Raw genomic sequence first — 8,346 nt, 5'->3', positions numbered from 1 at the left:
TGTGGGCAGAGATAAGAAAGTCTCTGAACATCCACATGGGCTGAAATTTAAAACATTTGGAAACACATTTGTTGAAATAGTTCACCCTAATTAAAAGTGTGGTAGACTTTTGCAACCTGTTTACTCAAACAGCAGTGTTGCTTTAGCGTTACCAAAGGGAATCAGACATAACCAACCCCTGATGGAGTTCAGGAATAGCCACTTAAACACTGTACTCAGATTGAACAGTAAACAAGAACAGCAACCTTTGAGCCATTTTGAATGGTCCCAGGTAAGGTTCTTGCCCAAGGAAAAGAGAAGTTGTAACCAGGAACTGCAGTGCACGCCAATGGCTCCAGCTGCTCTGGAAGGCGAGGCAAATAGGTCACCTGTGCAGGACGTATGAGTTCTAGCTTTAGTGCTTCAAACAAAGAAATTCACATCTTTTAAAGGGAACCCTCCTCGCCAATGCCAAAGCAAATGAAAAATACGGAATAGGGGCAGGGCCGGGGCACAGGCACTGTGATTAGGCCTGACTGGATCAGACCTCAGGCTCCTAGCAGTGGGTCTGCAACTGAAAGGAGGACATAGGTGAGCCTAGGACACCAAGCACTGCCCTACTATGCCATGGTGGGGTGGAGGGCTGGCCCTGGGTGCTGGACAGGCTTCTGCAGCTCCGAGGAGAAAGTACAGCCCCAATGCCCGGTGCTTATTCTCACGAGGTCACTTTAAGACTAGCAAACTGGCTTCAGGGAGCTAAGAGATTTTCTCCTCAGTTCTTCAGGCATCTGTGAGAAGTCAGGACTCCAGCCATGCAGCTACAGGCCCTGCTCCAAAAGGACCGCCACATGCCATTTCTTGGCATCCAGCAGGTGACCTCTGACGTGCATCCTTGGCAACAGGAGTTGCTTACTAACCTCCCAGGAAGGATCCCTTTCCTCAGGAGAGCCAGGCTGAGTGGGTGAGGGCTGGCCAGGTCTGGGCTATGCCGTCCAAGTCAGCTTGCCTGAGTTACATAGAGACACCTGGGCAGCTGGAGGGCAGAATGCTCCAGGGACAGCTTCTAAACGCTGAAAAGAAGCTCACTCCAACACCAGGCTCCCTACCAGCCACAGATTCTCAAGGTTCAGAGACAAACCCCATACCTCCTTTCAGCATTCCAGAAAAACCAAGTGACCAGCACCCACAAGCTGAGGCAAACCTCATCACTCCACAGCCACCCATGAGACCCAAGTTGGAGCGAACCTTGTCCCTCGATGACAAAGGCTGGAGGAGGAATTTCCGAGGTAGTCAGGAGGATCTGGCTGTCCAGAATGGCGCCAGTCCGTGCAGGGGTTCCATAGAGGACTCTGCCACCCAGTCCTCTTCCTACAGTCGGCCCGTGCCCTGCCTCAGCACATCTTTACAGGAGATCCCTAAGCCCAGAAGTCCACAGGTGGTGAAGGAGGGAGCCCATCCTTGTGGCGTGACTCTCATTCTGGAGTGATCAGCATCTCTTGGACCTCCTGCACAGAGAGGCTGCGCCCCAGGTGGGGGCTCCCCCAGGTTGGGAAGTTTGCATCCCTCACACACACCACCAGCCATGTACCTCAACATAGCCTCCAGCTCCCTGAGGACAGCAAACAAGGTTGACCCTGAGCACAGCGACTACAGGCTCCGCACGCAGACCAGACTGGTCAGAGCCCACAGCAGCCTGGGCCCTAGCAGGCCCCTGGAGCCCCCTTGTTGGGGACGATCACTCCAGTCAGTCAGCCAGATCTTCCTTCAGCTGCCTGGCCGCCATCCGCACCAAGGACGTCAGAAGCAGGAGCTAGCTGGAGGGAAGTCTTCTGGCCAGCGGGGCCCTGCTAGGAGCAGACGAGTTAGCCAGGTACTTCCCAGACTGGAACATTGCTCTCTGTTCGTGGCTACCTGGAACATGCAGGGCCAGAGGGAGCTCCCAGCAAGCCTGGATGCGTTCCTGCTCCCCACTGAGACCGACTACACGCAGGACCTGTATGTCATCGGAGTTCAGGAGGCCTGCTCTGACAGGAGGGAGTGGGAGTCACGCCCACAGGAGACACTGGGCCCTCAGTCTGTGCTGCTGTCCTCAACAGCACACGGGGTCCTGTACATGTCCCTGTTCATCTGTAGGGACCTCATCTGGTTCTGCTCAGAGGTCGAACACTCCACAGTAACCACACGAATTGTGTCTCAGATCAAGACCAAGGGTGCGGCCCTGGGCGTCAGCTTCCCCCTTTTCGGCACATCTTTCCTCTTCATCACATCTCACTTCACCTCTGGAGATGGAAAGGTAGTCGAGCAGCTGCTGGACTATAGCAGAAGCATCCAAGCCCTAGCCCTGCCCCGGAATGTGCCAGACACAAACCCCTACCACTCTAGTGCAGGGGATGTCACTACCTGGTGAAGGAGAGATAAGCCTGTTTTTTTTTTAGGATTCCAAGTGTGGGATCAGAACGGTGTTGTGAGAGAACAGGTGAGGTTAATTCACTAGAAGAGCAACCACCTCGTGCAGGAGCTTAATTGTTGTCAGCTGAAAAGATCCCGTTAACAGGCTCCGGGAGGAGATATATAAATGAGCCAGAACTGGAGGCGGGGTGCTTTTTAGAGACTTGGGATTGATTTGGCTGTTCATCACTGTACTTCGAGACGCTCCTAGAGAGAACCGCTGGAGGGAAGGCTTCAGGGCTCTGGCTCCTGCTGAGGTTCTGGGTTCTGATTATCCCAAGTTCTAGCAAAAGAAATCCTGTGGCTCACGCCTGGAGAATCTTTCCTCAGAACTGATATCCTTAAGGTTTTGTTATTGTGTCCATTAATCCTCATTTCCTATTGTTTTGGTTAGTCGGGTTATAAGTGGCATATGCTCGGTCACTAAGTTGTTAATAAAATATATTGGTTTAAAAAATTGAGCCTACAACTCAGTTTGATGAGGTGTTCTGGTTTGGGGACTTCAACTTCCTCCTGAGTGGAGGACAAGTGGCTGGGGAAGCCTTCCTGAAGCAGGACCCAGAGGCGGATGTGCTGGCCCTCCTGCCACATGACCAGCTCACCCGGGAAATGAAGAAAAGGTCCATCGAAGAGGCGGAAATCCACTTTCTCCCGTCCTACAAATTTGACATTGGGAAGGACACCTACAATAGCACCTCCAAGAAAAGGACACCCTCCTACACAGACCGAGTCTTATACAAAAGCGGCCACAAGAGTGACATCTGTCCTATGAAGTACTCCCCTTGCCCTGGGATCAAGACTTCAGACTACCGTCCTGCGTACGGCCTCTTCTGGGTCAAAGTGAGGCCGGGGCGAGACAACATCCCATTAGCTGCCAGCAAGTTTGACCGAGAACTATACGTGATAGAAATTAAAAGATAGATCTCAAAAGAACTTCAGAAACAACAAGCACCGAAGAATCAGAGCCTCCACTCACTGTGCCTTGAAGTTACCCATCAGGATTGACCACTGCCGCTTGGGGACCAAGGTCACTGGGAAGAGATGTGCTTGCTCTTTGGTGTCATGTTGGGGGTCCTGCTATCACCACAGACCCCAGCCCTCAGGACAGCAGTGGGCTGTGGCCAGGACAAGCCTCAGTTATTTATATCATGTTCCCACAGACACAATGGCAGGGATTTGTTCTGGGTGGGGCACGCGGACACCACGCACAGCCTCCCACAGAAGCTGCAGACTGAGTCAGGCTTGCCCTGAGCAGCTCCACATGCTACAGCAGCAGTTCCGGCTTCCTGCCCATGAGCACTGAAGTCACTTCAACCCCTTTTATTTCTGTTCTCATGCCAGAGCCCAGGGTCTAGGTCTGTGTCCTCCTAACATCCCCTTTCCTCCTCTACTGAGGGACCAATCAACCTCTGGGAGAATTCAGAGGACAAAGCCAGGCTGTGCCCTGCAGACAGTTTGGCTGGCTTTAAGTTTAAGGCTCTACATTCTGGTCCTAGGCTCCCAGCCCCCGGTTGAGTAGGGACCACCCCTCCCCACCAGCCACACCCAGCCATATGAAACTCATGTTTTTTAGGGAGCTTCAGACTTCTTACTTTTACACCGCTAGCCCCAGAATGGCATTAACAATGGTGTCACCAGGCAGCACCTTGGTAGGCTTCATTCCTTAAAGACAGCATGAGACTCATCATTGCTTTCAGTCTTGCCCTATCCGCTCAGAGACAGAGCCTTGAATGTACAGACATGCAGGGGCATCCACTCTAGTCTTCTAAATTATTTATTTTTCCATATTTATATTTTTTAAATAAATGCATATATTCAAAAAAAAGAAAAATATAGAATATTAGAAGAAACCATAAACTAAATGATGAAACAGATGAGCTTCAGAGTTAGAGTAAATATAAATGTTGAATTTATTTATCTTTGCATTATTATACACCTATAATTTGATAGTATAAACAGTTATTTTACTCGATATTTTGGCGATTTTGAATGTTTGAAATTCTGAGTTATAACTGAGAAGTATCATAATCACTCACCGATATTTTGACATTTACCCAATGAGGAAAGGTTTAAGTTTGAAACAGCCTGGCATTTTTAATAGTATCCCTTTATCCCTAGCACTCTAGAGGCAGAGATAGGCAAGATTCTCTAAGTTCCAGGCCAGCCAGGAGACTAAGGGCAAAACTGTGTCAAAAATGCAAAAAACAAAAACAACAAAACACAACCCCAACTAACCAATAAAAAAGGGTGCAGTAAATTGGATAGGCTGGGCCAATGAGATGACTTAGGGAGGGCTGAGCTGACCACAAGTTCCTGTTTTGCACCCCGGTTACCTTGGTTACACGGTTCCTCTTGTCCTGGGGACTTTCCATCTACATCATCTTGTATTTTTCCACCTGCCTCTGTACTGTATAAAAGGCCTTGGCCCCTCCTCATTAAGCAGCATTCTCTTAGAATGGATGACCCGCTGTCTTGAGTGTTCTTCAACCTGCAGTCCCTTGCTCGATATGTCGGGGTAATTGCAGCGCGGGCGCTGCAAATAATAGAGTGGTTTGGGGTTGGTATTTGTACATGCTGCCCTTGGATTCATGATGTGTAAAAAAAATCAGATCCTCCTGCCTTGGCCTCTAGCAGAATTGGGATGTAGCCAGTAGGCCTGCACGAAGATTCACCAGTGACCGTGTCTTCATTAGTTAATACTTAATATTGAGAGCAGGTCTCACTATGTGGCCTGAAACTCCTTTTGTAGACCTAGTTGGCCTCCTGGTCTTAGAGATTCAACTGTCTGAGCCTCCAAGGGCTGGGATTAAAGCCATGCAGCATGCCTGACTTGATTCCGTTGTTTCTTAAAAGTCACTCCAGTGTATAAAGAGAACAAACAGCTCGCAATCTGTATTCCTATGGTTTCTGCACTTTGTTATGCTCTCATCAACCCTTTCTATGTGCCCGGCCAACAAATGCACACCCCAGTTTACCTGAAGGAGGCACTAAGGTAGCCCCAGGGAGCAGCTGAGACCAGCACAGAGCACACAGACCTCTCAGTGTCAGACACTGAGTATCAGGAAGTGGGAGGGGAAACGACCTGCGCATGCCCAGTGGGCCTAGATGAAAAGGAACGCCTGCTTTTAAGGAGAAGATCCTTGTTTGCATTAACAAGGACAAAAAAATAAAAGTTGTCTTGTGAGCACTGCAAGCATCATGGTAGGCGCATACTTCCTCACACCTTACACGAGCAGGGTAAAAACAGTTTTTACGAAATTGGACAGGCTGGCCTAGATATAATTCTGTAGCTCAGGCGGGTCCTTATTCTTTGGATTTTTCTGCCTCAGCCTTCAAGGAGCTGAGATGTGGGGCCCTGCACCATGGATCTAGAAACAATCATGTGCTAGTTTTTTTAAAAAATGTAAACATTATTTTGTGTAGGGCATTTTCCTACATGTGTATTTGTGAACCATGTGTGTGCAGAGCCCTGCACAAACTGGAAGAGGCCTGAGGTCCTCTGGGACTGTAGTAACAAATAGTTTTGAGCTGTCCTATGGATTCTAGAAATTGAACATTGGTCCTCTTCAAAAACATCCAGTGCTCTGAACCTGATAAGCCAGCTCTCCAGCCCTTTCTTATTAGTGAATTTTTATTCCCAGAAACAATTTGGGCATCGGGCCTAAACATTTCATGGCAGGCTGGTGGGTCTCTGTGAGTTGAAGGTCAGCTTAGTCTACATTGAGATACATAGTGAGAACTTGTCTCAAACAACAACTATGGCTCACAGGAGCTCACTGAATATTCCAAAACAGCTAGAAGGATTAATTCTGAATATGAAGAAATGATGTGGGTCTGGGGATCTGAGGACACAGTTTACTCAGTAGAATGCTTTCCCTGAAGGTGTAAAGCTCTGGGTTTAACCTCTAATGGGGGGTGGGGAGGTGGAAAGAAAGATCATGTTTTATGCATATTTGATCATTACAGATATCCTATACTATAAATTATGTGCAATTACTATATGTCAACTAAAAATAAAACACTCAGGTCCTGGAGTGATGGCTCAATGTCTAAATGTATTTGCTATTCAGTGAGGAAGAGCAAGTACTGTTAAGTGCACTGGCTACTCTTCTGGAGGAAGGAGAGTTCAGTTTCTCAGGGACACAGAAAGACACCCTGTCTCAAAAAACCAAAAACCAAAAAAACAAAACCCAATTCCCAAAAAGGTGGAAGGAATCCAGGAGTGGTGCATGCCTATAATCCCAGCACACAGTGGGGAGGCTGGGGGAGGGGAAGGGGCAGGGTGATCTCTGGGGATCTGAAGTCAGCATGATCTACATAATGAGTTTCTGTCCAGCCAGAGAGAGGGGATGACCCTGTCTCAAAACAGAAACAAGCAACAAAATGAAAAGGTAACAACCAACTTCCACAAGTTGTCCCCTGACCATCACATACTCTCTTTCTCCCACAAACAAACAAATCCTCAAGACCCCCCCAGTGATCCACCCCTCCACTGTGACTCCACCTTTCCCAACTGCACCTATGGGTGACCCTCTCATTCAAGCTATGGCTGCTTATATAATGTTTTTGTGAAAAACAGTTCATCTCCGCCCAGTCGTAAATTCTGGCAGACAAGCATACAGACACAGAGTCCCAGTTTTCCTGTTAGAGATGGCGGATTCTGAGGCTTACAGCAGACACTGACGGAACAGTGGGAGCTGCAGAGAACAGACCTAGGCCCATCCAACCACACTTGGGGCGTTCCTGCTTGTGACTGGTGCTGCCTGCACCATGATTGGCAGCTCCATGGCAAACAGGCAGGGATTGGGACTGCACATGCCTGATATCCCTCAGCTTGCTTTGTGGCCTAAAGAGCAGCAAGAGGCTGTCTTGGTGGACCAAGCCAAGGAAGCAATCCTTTACTTCCTCCTGCCAACCTTCTCTGAGTCTTGCTACACTGTTTTGTTTGTTTGTTTGTTTTAGGACAGCCACGAGACTACAGTAAGGCTGCAAGCTGATTTAGAATCTTTTTTTTGGTGTAGAATGGCCATTTTCATTAATTCACAAAATAGACAAGAGCAAAGAGAAAAGCCATCCAACCTGTGTTCTCTGTGCCTTTCAGAGAACATGGAGTTGTTCCTTTGGCCACATAGAGGAGATGGTTCAATACAAATGCTTTGAATGTCATCATGGCAAGAGGGAAGGGTCTAAACAAGCTAAAGTTAAGGGCAGGATTCTTGCCAAGACCTTAGAGCTGATGACCTAGCTGAGACAGCTTCCTAAAACAGGTAAGGGAACCTGCTGAGAAAGAAGCCTAAGAGAAAGGCTAATGGGCTCAGCTGGATGGCCTGGGCCCCAGAGACACACTCTACTTTTTGAACTAAGAGACACCCTAACTTGCTGGAGCCTATCTATTGCCTTATGTCAAAAGAACATGTAAAACAACAAAACAAAAAGCCAGACTGTAAAATAAAAAAAAAGTTAAACCCTATTCTCTCAGAAGTAGAAGAGATCCCTGCAGCAAAGCTACTCCACACAGGCAGGAACTCAAGGTAAGGTGGTGGAACAGAAACCAAGTGGCTGAGTTTCCATCTCAGTGGGCCATCTGGTGGGGCAAGATACTCCTCTGTGGAATTTTGATCCATTTCCAAAGTTCTGATTCACCAGAATTGAAGGATGATTATGATATGATTGGAGAAATTTGGGGGTAAATCAAGCAAAGCCTGTAAAAGGTTTCATGGCTTCAAATAATTTTATTCCCAAAGTGCTGAAAGAGGTCCTTCACTCTCAGGAAGTAGGGGCAAGCCCTATACAGGAAATGTGAAGATGCTGAGATGGGCAAGTCAATGCCTGAGGCTCTTCAGGGCTTTTATTAAAATCAGGACAGTGAAATAATATAAATGTAATGCAACATCTGTGGTTGGAGAGATGGTTGGAGCA

The 8,346-nt window shown here is 48.0% G+C and overlaps 1 pseudogene; it reads left to right on the top strand.

The window, feature by feature from the left end:
• The first annotated feature begins 915 nt into the window (after positions 1-915).
• LOC127210130 (phosphatidylinositol polyphosphate 5-phosphatase type IV-like) lies at positions 916-3,432 on the top strand (annotated as a pseudogene).
• Positions 3,433-8,346: the final 4,914 nt, after the last annotated feature.

This window comes from Acomys russatus, chromosome 27, assembly GCF_903995435.1.
Source record: "Acomys russatus chromosome 27, mAcoRus1.1, whole genome shotgun sequence".
Lineage (NCBI taxonomy): Eukaryota > Metazoa > Chordata > Mammalia > Rodentia > Muridae > Acomys > Acomys russatus.
Note: the sequence above shows the minus strand (reverse complement) of the source record. Positions and strands in the feature narration are given on the sequence as shown.